The 13,164-nt window shown below is 45.2% G+C and overlaps 1 protein-coding gene across 4 annotated transcripts in view; it reads right to left on the bottom strand.

Annotated features, from left to right (window-relative positions):
* ARNTL (aryl hydrocarbon receptor nuclear translocator like) overlaps nucleotides 1-12,870 on the bottom strand; it is a 108,178-nt gene extending 95,308 nt beyond the window's left edge. For all 4 annotated transcript variants that reach the window (XM_036257779.1, XM_036257781.1, XM_036257780.1 and 1 more), the window contains exon 1: nucleotides 12,805-12,870. The gene's annotated coding sequence lies outside the window, so the exon portion shown is untranslated. The remainder of the gene's footprint in view (nucleotides 1-12,804) is intronic.
* Between the last annotated feature and the right edge of the window lie 294 nt (nucleotides 12,871-13,164).

Genomic DNA, 13,164 nt, shown 5'->3' with positions numbered 1-13,164 from the left:
AATGTGAGAAGGGCTGTTGACCCAATAATGTACCACAAAGAATCTATGTATAGTCTGAACCATATAAAGCAGGTGCAAAGCAATTAAACCCAACACAACAACCAATCACATGACTTTTTATTTATTCTGAATCAGTAATCCTGATTCAGTAACAGTGTGTAGCCAAAAATACTTCACTTTAATGATGACTTCTAAATACAGTAAATCATAACATTTGAGAATATCTTCAATACAGGAACCAAAGAGGAACTTGGGAAGAGAGAAGTTAAAGTCAGAAAAACAGGGTTTAAATCCTGGCTCTGCCACTTAGCTCTGGGATCCTGGACAATAGCCTAAACTCTATTTCTTTATTTCACCTCTTCTCATAGGGTTGTGGTTAGGACCAAACAAGACAGTGCAGTAAAAAGTGCTCTCTAAATCACAGAGGTGAATGGTGTCATCAGGATCATGACATTTGAAAAGGCTTTTTGTGGGGAGATTTTGACAATCATCAACATGAAAACTGAGCAGACTACAAGCTACCCCCCAGCCACTTTGCAAAACTGACCAAGCAATTTCTCTTACTGTCCTCTTTTCCTCTCTTTAAGACCCCCCACGTGCATTAGCTGGCAAGAGTTAGTCAATCCGCTGCATTTGTTGTTGGCGTCCATTGCTCATGAGCCACCGAGCAGCCAGTGGAGCTGCCGGATGTCAGCCTCGGCTGTGAAGGAGAGAGAGCTGCAGTGAGCTCAGACCACTGTGTGGCGACATGTCTATCAACCAAAATGCCTCCCGAAGACCCCCTGTGCTGTCAGAAACCCCAAAACCAGAGACAGGAAGTATTTCAGAGCCAGAAAAAGGGGGGGAGATTGCTGCTGTTAAGAGTGCAGGCTCAGGAAAGACACTGTCCTGGGTTTGAATCACAGCTTTTCTACTTGTCTTTGGAGGCACCTCTAGGTCTCAGTTTGCCTAACTGGAAAGTGGGACTGATGTTGCCTCCCCCACAGGAATGTGGTGAGAATTTAATGGGAAAGGGCATGTAAGCACTTAGCACAGTACTTGGCAGATGATAAATACTCAAAGGTTAGGTGTTGTTAGTAATAACATTAATAATACTAATAGATACATCATGCAATACTAACAAAAGTAAAGATTTGCAAATCTTCCATCCTTCATGTCAAGACTCTGTTACACACTTTGCAACCAGATATTACCTGGGCAGCTTATTGGCTCACTCATTAATCCCTGAAGCTAATTAAGGTTTTTCTGGACTTCTGTCTTATGCCCCAGGATAAGTAAAACATCCAAGAATGCCCAACTGGCCAGCTGGCTAGATCCTAACACTTGTTTTTCTGATTCACAGTGGAACATTACTATCCTGAGAAGTATACGCAGAGGAGAATAGATGAACTTGGATGTCTGTGTATAACTTTTCCATCCATGCTCAGGCTGTGGCTCCCCATGTCTAAAGGTGAAATGTCGTATCACCCTTAAAATATGGCCCTACTCAGCAAAGTGAGGCCTGTCAGCACCCACCTGCTGGACAGCGCCAGGTCCCTAGCAGTGCCCTGGAGGCAGGCACTTCCTTCTGCGCCCTCCAGGCTATCCCTGTAAAGCCAGTACACCTTCCGGTTAAAGCTGCTCCCTACAACCATGGAGCAACTTCACAGATTTCAAAACCTTTCCTTATCTCACTCCAGCATCAGAACCACACTGTAAGGGACTGGACAAGAATTGTTATACCTGTTTCACAGATAAGGAATCAGCCAATCCGAGGCATTAGGTGACCTGGCTTAGGCTATCTGTTACTTAAGTAGCGGAAGCAGGTTATCTGGTTCCCAATTCAATGCTCATCCCAGAAAATGTGTATATTTGCTTTTAAACATTCGACTGTCATAATGGTGCTTTACTTCTGGAGAATTCATTAACCAAGGTATCGCAGTCACAGTGCAGTGCAGATTCACATGCTTAAAAGCCACTCACACAGGCAGATGCTCCCTGCACTCTAAAATCTAAAGGGTGACTGAAAACAGCCTTGCCGGTTAACATAAGTGACAATCAGTTCCTGGTTCTGTCTCCCTCTCACCCTCTGCCTGCATTCGGCTAGCAGCCTATCAGGTTTCTGCTGCAGTTAGTCCCTCTGCTCCAATCCAGCAGGAACACTTACACTGGACTAATGCTCTGAGAAGAATTATTTCAGGCCCTGGCCGGTTTGGCTCAGAGGTTGGAGCGTCGGCCTGCGGACCAGAAAGTCCTGGGTTCAGTTCCCACTAGAGGCACGTACCAAAAAAAAAAAAAGAATTATTTCATGTCACTAACAATAATCATAATAAAAAAAGTTCAGTAGCTCTCCACTGCCTACCAGCCACTTAACCTCGTTGAGTTTCTTCATCTACAAAATGAAGGAGTAGGTTAAATATAGTCTTGTCCACTTCCAGCACATGCTTCTAAAACTGCCCCCAACCAAGCCCAAATCCTGCATCTGGAGGACTTAAGGAGACAGCAGAGTCCATTGGTCAAGAGCCTTCATGGCCTGGTTTTTACACCGAATTTACCACTTAACAGCTATGTGACCTTAGGCAGGTTACTAGGTCACTCTGTGCCTCAGTTTGTCATCTCTAAAACAAGGTTTAATAATAAGACCTACTTTGTGGAGTTTTGTAGGAATTAGATGAGATAACACATGTGAAATGCTAGAAACATGATAAAAACTCTCTCAATATTAGCAATTATTATAATCTGAAATGACATGTTTCCTGTTTAGGCCTTGAATGATCTTCCAAACTTAAGTTGCAATCATGTGAACAATTCATTCTAGGTAAGTCTATGTCCCTGAACACCAACTGGTCATTCCGACCTCCAGGCTTTTAATTGCGTTATGTTGCCACCCATCCATTCCCAGGAAATACCTGTGCTTCCCTTGTGTGTGAGTCTAAATCCTATCCATCCTTAAAGGTCGGGATTAAACCCGATCACCTCCTTCCTACTGTGACAACTCACAAAACTCCTTCTGGTCTCTAAATTTCTGTGGCACTTACAGATAGTCTAGACCACTTTATTGGCATCATACATGACTTCGGATTATCTTCTACCAGTAGATGAAATTGCGGGCTCCTTGGCCACAACTATTTCTGCTCTTTCTCTGGGTCTAGCATGGTGCCTGGTATATGGATGGCCCTTCAGATATTTGTTGACTGAATAAATAAATGTGTAGTACTATGCCCAAACAAATACACAGTAAGTTTTTAAGTTGATGTGGCTCAGTAAGTGATTAATTTGCTGTACTCTGAAGCCAAGTCAAGATCACATAAAAATGAGCATCAGCAGGGCAGGGACAACCTCTGCCAGTGAATTCCTGATCATCAATAAAAGATACTGATATACGGCCAACCCAAAGAATAAAAATGTCAAAAGGAAATGGTGACCTACACTCCAAAGTCCCTTGTAATACCAAGCTCACAAGTCTGTACTATCAGAAAGTGAAAAAGAGTTGAGGTTTTTCCAAGCTGAATTCACTCATTCAACAGCTATTTATTGAGTGACTATGCTGCACAGGTACTGTCTTAGTTGCTAGGGATACAGCAACCAGACAAAATACCTGCTCATATTCCAGCATCTAAGGAGGAAGGCTAGGTATAATGCCACCTTCTAGCTCCAAAGTGGGATCCAAAGACCAACAATTTTTTTCACAGACTCCTTGCTATGCCTTCAAGCAAAGAAAAAAGAAAATAATGGAATGTACCATTCTCGACCAACCAAACAGAGGCAGTGCTAAAAGTGCTCTGTCCCTCCCAAAGAGGCTTCCCTCACTCTGGAATCTCTGGGAGAAGTTCACAACATCACATCCTGCACCCTCAGTCACTTAAACTCTACGTTCCTAACACCCTAAGTCCCAGTTGAGCTCCGCCACTATTGTTATTTAAATATCAAACCTCTTGAACAGCAAATGCAGCACTTGATGCCAAAAGCAAAACTAGGAGGTAGCAAAAGCGGGAGGAGTGGTAGTGAGTTAAAGGATCAGGTAGTTTTCACCACTGCAAAATGTCAGGCTTTTTTCTTTGGTGCAGAAACCTCTTGTATCATCTAAAGCCTTAAAAGAATTATTTTTTCCTTCCAGCAGGATACTGAAAATAGCTTTGCATTTAACATTTAAGATTGTTTTGATCCCACACTCTTTCAGCTCTGCTCTCTCCTGCAAACTCATTCTGTTCCCTAAGGGCACTTATAAGAATATTTCACAATCAACAAACCATCGGCACCATTTTTATCCTGAACAGTGAAAAAGAAAAATGATTTACATAATAAAAATAATTTACATAATTATATGGATGATAAGTTGGCCAAGAACACAGGAATCTTATCTGGACCAAAAGTTCTAGGACAAAATTTCTTTCAACTCATCAAGAAAGATAGCAAATCAAAATCAAGGTTCAGGTTGAATGTGTAACTGCTGAGCACTATGCATGCGAACTTCTTGGGTTCCTCATTTTTGTGTGCTGTCTCCTTCATCACAAAGAAGTTTGAGGCAGCCATATAAAGGCAGGCTTAAACGATGAAGTTATATATATAATATATTATATATATATATATACTTATATGATATTATAATATAATATATATTCTCCTCTCACAGTCAGAAAACAAGATTTTATAGCCAAGAAGAACCTGAGAAATCAAAGTTCAATGAGGGCAACTTAGTCAAAGTTACTCAGCAAGTTGGTGACTCGGCCAAGAATGGAGCCTGGGCCTCTGCCAGCTCCCAGTTTCTGGCCTCTCCCTGCCCTCCACACCACTTTCTCATTTATAGATAATATATGAAATAAAAGATTAGAGGCACGAAGGTAAAATCCCTTTTATAAAACTTTCTGACAAACTGGAAGACTAGGAGATGAGACAAAGGTAAATGAGTCCCCTTAATGCTAAAAGCAAATGACCTATAATGCTATGTCGATGAGGGGGTCTAGGTTCAGAAGGCTTAAATAGTTCTGGGAATGCTTTAGTATTAAACAGTATGGTTTCAGCTACAGTCAGGACTAAATGGCTTTTGTAAGCTTGCCTGGGAACTAAACCACCATTTAGTTATTTTTATTTCTGTAGAAAAATGTATCCTAAATTTCCTTCAACTGCCTTACAAATGAACTTTTGGAACCAAACCCGTTTTTAAGATGGCTGCGCATGTGAGATAGAATTCTAATGTCTGAAGCTCTTCACGAAACATAATTAAAACAGTAATAATTGGTGATACATGCTAAGAGTACATTTATAAGAAAGCCCTTCAAACCCTTAATTTGTTTATACGCACTGTTTTAGTAAAAGTCTTCTGAACAGAGTACAGTAAACTGCTATTTATACAATGTATAACCACGGGCAAATGCTCCAATTCTGTATGCAAGTAGTTACAAGGCCTTTCTAGCACTGGACCAAGGGTTACAGGGAGCATAAAACATCTATACATAGGAACTCAAAATCCAGTTACATGGGCCTTTATTTTCCTCAAAAACAATCAAGCTATCTCCAACCTCAGGACCTTTGCACTTGTTGTTCCCTCTTCCTGGGATACTTTCCCCTAGATATTCCTGCAGCTGAGCTCAAATGTTACCTCTTCAGAGAGGCCTCCCTGAAAGACTCAGCTAAAGCAACCTCCTTCCTACCATTCATTGTCACTATTGTTTTACTCTATTTGATTGCTTTCTTAGCATCTATCACTGCCAGGAGTTAACATGTTTAACTGTTTATTGTCTCTCTCCTCCTCCTGGAACTGTTTTGCTCACTGCTGTATTCTCAGTGCTATGCATATGGTAGGCATCCAATAAACTTCACTGAATGAGTAAATGAGTAGAGTTGGAGAGTGGGAAGTGAAGATAATATAATTATTCATGAGAGATACAATTTAAAAATGAGAGAACTGGCCATCCTGATTAGATACAATATGGTAATTTGCTAAATATGAAGTACCAATGCTTCTGAATGAATGGCTGGCAATCGAAAGAAGAAAAAGAGAATGCACAAAAGAGACAAATGCCATCAGAAGAGGCTTCCAAAGAAGTGAGACTCAAGGCAGACTAAGGCAAAGAAGAGAGCCTCTCGGTCAACATAGCGATGTGAACAAATCCATACAGCAGGAGAGGGTATGGCATGGGATGGCCCAGCCAGGGCAGAAAGAGCAGAACTGAACCTCGGGCACCAGGCTCCTTCTGGGAATGTGGGGAGAGTGGGGGGAGGGTTGGGAGAAACAGGGTCAGACTGGAGAAGCTGGGGGACTGGACACTGGGGTGTCAATCACAAGCCGCTGGCAACAGGGCTGTTCTTGAAAGGCAAAGTTGGCCATAGTGTGTGGGAAGAACTGAAGGAAGTCGAGGGTAGAGCAGAAAACTGGTTAGAAGATGACCTGCGTGGTCTAAGTAAGAAGGATAAAAAGAGCTTCTTCCTTCTGCTTAGACATGAGAGAGATGTTAGTGAGCAAGATGTCAAGGCACTTTTCCCCCTAAAAAGAGAATTTCCAGAGTATTTCACAATACATTCCACAGCAGATTCAGGTCAACTTCCCATACATCCTACCCTTGGAGCACTCGAGGAGGACAACAGGCTTGAAAGGACTGCTGTGAGGGCAGAGCATGACTCTCCATGCCTCCCAAATCCAAGATGAATTATATTCAGTATAGACTGTGTTGACTGTCTTTTTATTCTTTGGGAAAAAAAAGTGGTATCTAATTTCCCTGTGCAGTATATATTTGAACATTATATAACACACTTTTATGTAACAGGTTCTTGACATAAAACAATGTTTCCCTTATTATCTAAATGTAAATGTATTTGGGGAACAACTGGCATTAATTACATATGTATATGTATATATGTATGCGCACACACACCTATATATATATACACACACATGCACATGCATATATACATACACACACGTGCATACACACACACACACACACACACACACACACACCCAAGGCTGTAAATGTCTGTCTTTAGGCAAGGGGCTGGGGAGAGGAGGAAGAAGGTGAGAGACTTTGAAAAGGTCTCTTCCCCAGTGAGGAGCTCTGAGGATGGCTATGATGGGGGCCAAAGGGTGGGGGTAATGAGCTGCGTTCACAGGAGAAGCTGCCTGAGGAGGGGTGGCTGAGCTACATGAGGCTCGTGCAAGAGCAATACTGCAGAATGGCAGGAATAAGCAAGAGAGACAGAAATGTACAACAGGATGTGTGAATAATGCTCATAAGCCCTTGTAACTGCTACTAGGGTGATAGCCAAACACGCACCCCTTGTGTCCCACTGCCAAGGACTTCAGTCCTGCCTAAAAGGAGATGTGTGCCACATTTGTCAACAATTAGATTGGTCATCAATTAATGCAGGCCTAGTAGGCTCCTGGCATGGTGCTGGGCGTTTCACATACAGGATCTAATCCAATGATTCCTCCCAGGAGACATCTGCTACCGTGGTTAGAAAGCAGACTCTGGAGTCCACACAAACAAATCCTGCCCCACCCCACACCAGCTGAGTGACCTTGAGCAGTTTACAAAACCACCTCACTTGTGGAAAAGTGAGGATAATCATCGCACCTACCTCATGGGGTTGTTATGAGGATTAAACAAGTTAATAAACATAAGATGACTAACATAGAGAGTGTTCAATAAATGTTAGCTGCTATCACCATCATTATTATTATTCCTATTTTGCAAATGAGGTATATCAGACTCAAAGAAGCCCACTAATTTGCCTAGGTCACACATTTCAAACTAGTGGTTGGCAGCTAGAAGCATTTAGCTCTATAAGATTTCTCTTGCCTTTTCAAAACAAGTAAATGTACAAAATCCAATGGGTAGAGTATTAACCAGAATATTAAATTAGGCAGACCATCCAACCCCTTCTTTAACCAGGATGGATAAACAAGAATTTATACTACGTAAAAGAACAGCATGTACTAACATAAAAATCATTTGTCTTCAAATGTCAGCACTCAAAATTTTCCTGAAACAAAAATGACTAAAGCTTATCCTATTCCATCTCCCCAGAGGTTAAGCCCCCAACTCAAACCCTCTGTCCATGTAGACCTCTTTACTCCTGACCATGTCCACTCGTGCCCCTGTTACATTCCTCATCTCATGCTCCCACCTGTCCACGGGCATACCCCCTTCCCTCTACCTGCTTAGTCCCTGTGTGCCTATCCCACCCCATCTCCTTCTCCAGATAGTTCATTAGAATTGGGCAAGCATATCCTGAAGGCTCTCTGTGCCTGTCATTTTGGGAAACCAAGATGGACTCCCCCCAAGGTGCTTGCTTGCCCTGAGCAAACTGGTGAGATATTCCCAGAGACAGCCCAACACAACATGGAATGTAGCAGTACCTAAGAGAATTAGGTAGATCAAGGGCTGAGGCACACTTCTGCCGGGCAGAGGGAGGAAGAAAAACAAAATGAAGAAATAGCTCGTGGAGGACCAGGCATTTGAGCCGGGTTTTAAAGCGGAGAAGGATTTGGACATGAGAAGTTTGGGGTGTGGAATGGGCCAAGGGCCAGTCCAGGGAATGGACAGTCCTTCAGTTTGTCTGGACAGTCCTATGCACAAAGCAAAGCCTGGTAGACAGGCAGGCTGGATATGCAGAGTCAAGAAGCAGCAGCAATATGGACAGCTAACATTCACTGAGTGCTTACTATGTGTTATGAATAGTTTCACATATTTTTAATGTTTTAACTAATTTAATCCACACTGCAACTCATTGAAATAGGGACTACAGTGATCCATCTTATCGATGAGGACACCCAGACACAGAGAACAAAGCAACTTGACCACAAATCACAAGCCTAGTATGAAACAGTGTAGGAAATAAGTCTCCAAAGTCTACACTCTTAACCACCCAACCAAACTACCTCTCAGAAAAGCATGGGGGTGAAAGGGTACAGGCACCAGGATGTTAGGGGGATGCGGGCACTTGCACGCAGTTTCCCATCTGTAACCCCACGGCCACAGTGCTGGCTACAGGCTGCTCTAGTGTGCGCAGTGAATCCGCTGGCAGCTGAAGCAGGAGAGACAGATCAGGACTAGAAATGGGACTCTAGGCTAGGGGGATAATGTGAGGAGTGGAGGCCAGACACCTACCTTTAGGGTATGCAGGAAGAGAACAACGACAACAAAAATGGCATCATGACCCAAAGGCAGAGGAAGGAAGGGATTACAAGGAGGAAAAGACAGACAGGGCAAAAGCTGCAAGGGGGCCAAGAACAACCATTTTGGACTAAAGCTGCCTCTGGAATTCAAGATTTAACATTTTTAGAGATCTTTGAGAAGAAATAGAGAAGGGTGGTAGAGAGAGAAGCCAGAGGGCAGGAGCTAAGGATGGAGCAGATGACAGAGTGGAGGAGGTGAATGTTCACAGCCCTGTAAGAGGTTGCCAGGCAGGGAGGAGGGTGAGGAACATACAGACTTGGGGGACCAAGTGTAGACATGTGAAAGCAGGCCCATAACATAACTGTTTCTTTCCCTTCCATCCTTCCTCTCCTAAATCAAGACAAAGGTTTTTCTGGGGTTGGTGAGGAGGCTGGAGAAAAACAGTACAAAGGATATTGGGGTGAGAGGACTCTGGCAGCAGTGGGAGGGAGTGGCAGCAGGCACTGAGGGAGAGCTTTCTGTGTGCCAGGCATTTTACATGCATCATCTCCTTTGCTCCCTTAATCTTCACACAGAATCCTCGAGGCAGGCACTGCATTACACCACAGAAAAGGAGCCTGCAGTCAGAGGAGTCAAGCACTTGTCCAAGGCCACACAGCCTGAACCCAAGTCCTAGGTACTGCTACCAGACTCTGGGCTCCCACTCAATGTGAGGGTCCAAGAAGAAGAAACAGAGGAGAGATCCACCTGCTTTCTCTGAACTAGATGAGAGGAGACATGGGAGAAGAAGACAGGACATTATGGGCACGAAGAAAGAGATAGGGAGGGTACTTAAGTCAGAGCAGTTCTGAGAGAAGACGGGAGGGGAGGGGAGGGGAGGAGGGGAGGGGTGGGGAGGGGAGGGGAGGGGAGGGGAGGGGAGGGGAGGGGAGGGGAGGGGAGGGGAGAGAAACCAGGGTGAAGTCTGGAGTAAGTCTGGGAAATGTGATAAAGTAGCAATGAGGAGAGAAAGGACTGTAAAGAAGGGCAACATGCCTTAGTTTCTGGGCTCCTAACTAAACCTTACTGTCTACAATGGATTTTTTTTTTTTTACTTCCCTGCAAATGTTTACCATGACACTAACTAAAATCACTGCCTGTAATTGTGACATTTTAAGGGGCAATGTTTCTTCAATAGTGACTTTCTTCTACCACAATGAAAGTTGATTATGGAATCACAAATAAAAGTAAGCTCATAGAAGGAAAGAAATCCTTAGATCAAAGAGAAATTAAGTATTTAGTTTTTACATATTCTTGCAGAGTTTTGTTAACATAGCTAAGTCTTTCTACAGTGCCTGCCCATCATTTAGTATATAAATTAGGTAGAGATTGTTGTTGTGCAGGGATAAATCTGAAAGCACGGCCACTTCCTTTCCCTCCCTGTGGTAGGCAAACCTCTTTGGCAAATAGCAGACAAATTCCTAAGAAGTCATCATTTTATAAACCATTTTAAAACTATCTGTTTAAGTTTCAATAAAAATAAGACTTCAGGTCAGATATTCCAGAGGTTCTAGCAGTTAAAATACCAGCCTAAATTCAAATGTATTAAATATTTAGAGACACATAGAACTTTATTGCAGAAGGAACTTTTCAGATCACCTAGTTTAACTGCTTTACTTTCCATCTGAGGCATCTAGAACCCAGAAAGGTTCAGCAACTTGCCGCAAACGGCACAGCCATGAAAGCCCACATCTGGGCTGGAACCAGGATGTTTTAACTCTCAGGCTAGTGCTCTTCCACCACACCTGCTCCTTTCTCTCTCCCTCGTTTTAAACTTTATGGGTTGGAATAATGTACATTATTTAACTACAATTTTAACTTATTATTATCATTATTCACTGGCTACATTTACAATCTAAACCAAAATGCCTCTACAGATCCAACTTCAGATCATACAGACAATTTCAAATCATGCCCAGGAAATTTTAAAGCCTTCTAATATGTTCAACAAACTGCTTTAAAGACTTATTAATAAAGTGAACCCAGTAACAGAACATGGATTGCAAGATTCCATTTTGTGCTTAAAAATAATTTTGGAATTTCATTGATATGAAAATCAAATTTAACAGCAGTGATTTCTTTTTTCTTGCAAGCACAGAGAGCATGAGATTATTCAAAACTGCTCAGGAGCAGCAATGATTATTTTAAGCTCATGATTCAACCAGTACATTAAAAACTCCACCAACCAAAAGTGACAGATCTTGATATCAATGGGACCAGAAGAATTAAAATTATAGTCACATAAAAATAGATTAAAGGGGTGGGGGGAAACAGCAGCAGATGTCAGAAGGGCAAATGACAAGCAATGTTGGGGAAATGTTTAATCGACATTTTTTATGGATTAAAAAAAAAAGAAGACGACCCTGGAAATACAGGTACAATCAAGAAATGATTCTTTATAAATATCGAATCTTATTTCTGGAAGCTGGGAGATAATACTTGGCTAATAATTCCTTGCTGAGGAGCAACTATATAAGCGGTGAGAAGAGACCGCAAGCGCCAAAATGCCAAAACAACGCTAGATGCCCGGGAAGGAGCCTAGCCCGTGAGCGAGGGAAAAGGGGACAAGGAATGTGGTGTAAAGGGTGTCAGCCTGGTTTCCTCCGCTGGCCAGGATAAACTTGACAAAAGACGCCAAAGGCCGGTGTAGCCCGTCCTTCCCCTGCGCCTGCCCTCCTGCACCTGTGTGTGCCCTGCAGCGGCTTCGGGGTGGTTGACTCGTGCCCCATAAAGTCGGCATTAATTTCTATTCTTCTACTTCTTACTCCCAGCAAACGAAAGCTCTTTTGGCTGTCAACGCCCGGCAATCAGGAGCAGAAACCTTTTTATTCTCTGACATCTGTCAAATCTGGTGCTAAAACCAGCTTCGCAGCGCCCTCCGCGGCGGGCCCGGGCTCCAGGACCCGCGGCGGGACCACACCTGGACGCCGGGCGACATCCCCGCGCCGTGGGGCACCTGCTCGCATAACCATGGGGGCTCTTCCCGGGGCTGCCCAGTACCCAGACGGCTCAGGCCGGGGATTCCCGGGTGCATCGCCAGTCTCCGCGATGGGGCCGAAGGGGCGGGTAGGCTCGGACTCCCTAATCCCGACGGAGACGCCCTCCCCACCCCCACCCAGCCCTGCAGGCTCCCAAAAGGGAAGTGAAGGAGAGAAGGAGGGAAGACAGAAGCAGCATCGCTCGCCCAACGCCCTTGGGGGTGCAGCCGTCAAGGATAGTCCCCTCCGGCGTCCCCGCAGCTCCCAGGGATACATCCAAGGACTCGCCCTCAGCGGGTCATTGCTCCCAAAAGGCGGAGTTGTTCCTTTAAGAGGCAGCCGGCTGCTCCCTCTCCGCATCAGGTAGCGATGCCCGCGGAAGGAAGATATAGGTACTTTAGGGACGCCTGCGGTACCTCTGCCCTCCCTACCCAGCAGGGCCAGCCCCCGCGAGGGATGATGAGGGCGAATGGGCGCGGCGCCTTTAAGGGGCGCAGCCTCCCCTCAGCCCGGGTGGGGGCAGGGAGCGGGCACGGGCCCTTTAAGGCCGGCAGCGGGCACGTCGGGCAAGGTTCCCTAGCGGCCGGGCAGCGACCCGGGCGGCGGCAGGTCGCTGAGCCTGCCAAGGTGTTAACGGCCCCCGCCGGGGTGCTCGGGGCCGTGCCGCTGACCGCGGCCAGCCCGACACTCACCGTGGCTCTCCAGGAGCGCCCGCGCCCGCTCCCCCACTCCGATCCCGCGGCGGCGGCGGCGGTGAGTCCGGCGCGGGTAAACAGGCACCTCCGTCCCTGACCTACTTTCTGCCTTCCCTAAATGTCGCACCACTAACCTACTTTCCGACCAATCCGCTCCCCGCCGGCCCAGGCCCGGCCCCCCGCCCACCAATCGCTGTGCCCAACCCCCCTTCCCCGCCCACCAATGGAGGAGACGCGAGGCCCGGATACCTGCCTCTTTCCGCCAGCCAATCAGAGCACCCGAAAGGAGCCGGGCTCGGCCGTCGCCCCCGGCCAATCCGCGAGCGGCTTGGCGTCCTGCTAGCCAGTTGTGTGGCT

This window comes from Molossus molossus, unplaced genomic scaffold (assembly GCF_014108415.1).
Source record: "Molossus molossus isolate mMolMol1 unplaced genomic scaffold, mMolMol1.p scaffold_m16_p_13, whole genome shotgun sequence".
NCBI lineage: Eukaryota > Metazoa > Chordata > Mammalia > Chiroptera > Molossidae > Molossus > Molossus molossus.
The sequence above is the reverse complement of the archived record's forward strand: the minus strand, read 5'-3'. Positions and strand labels throughout refer to the sequence as shown.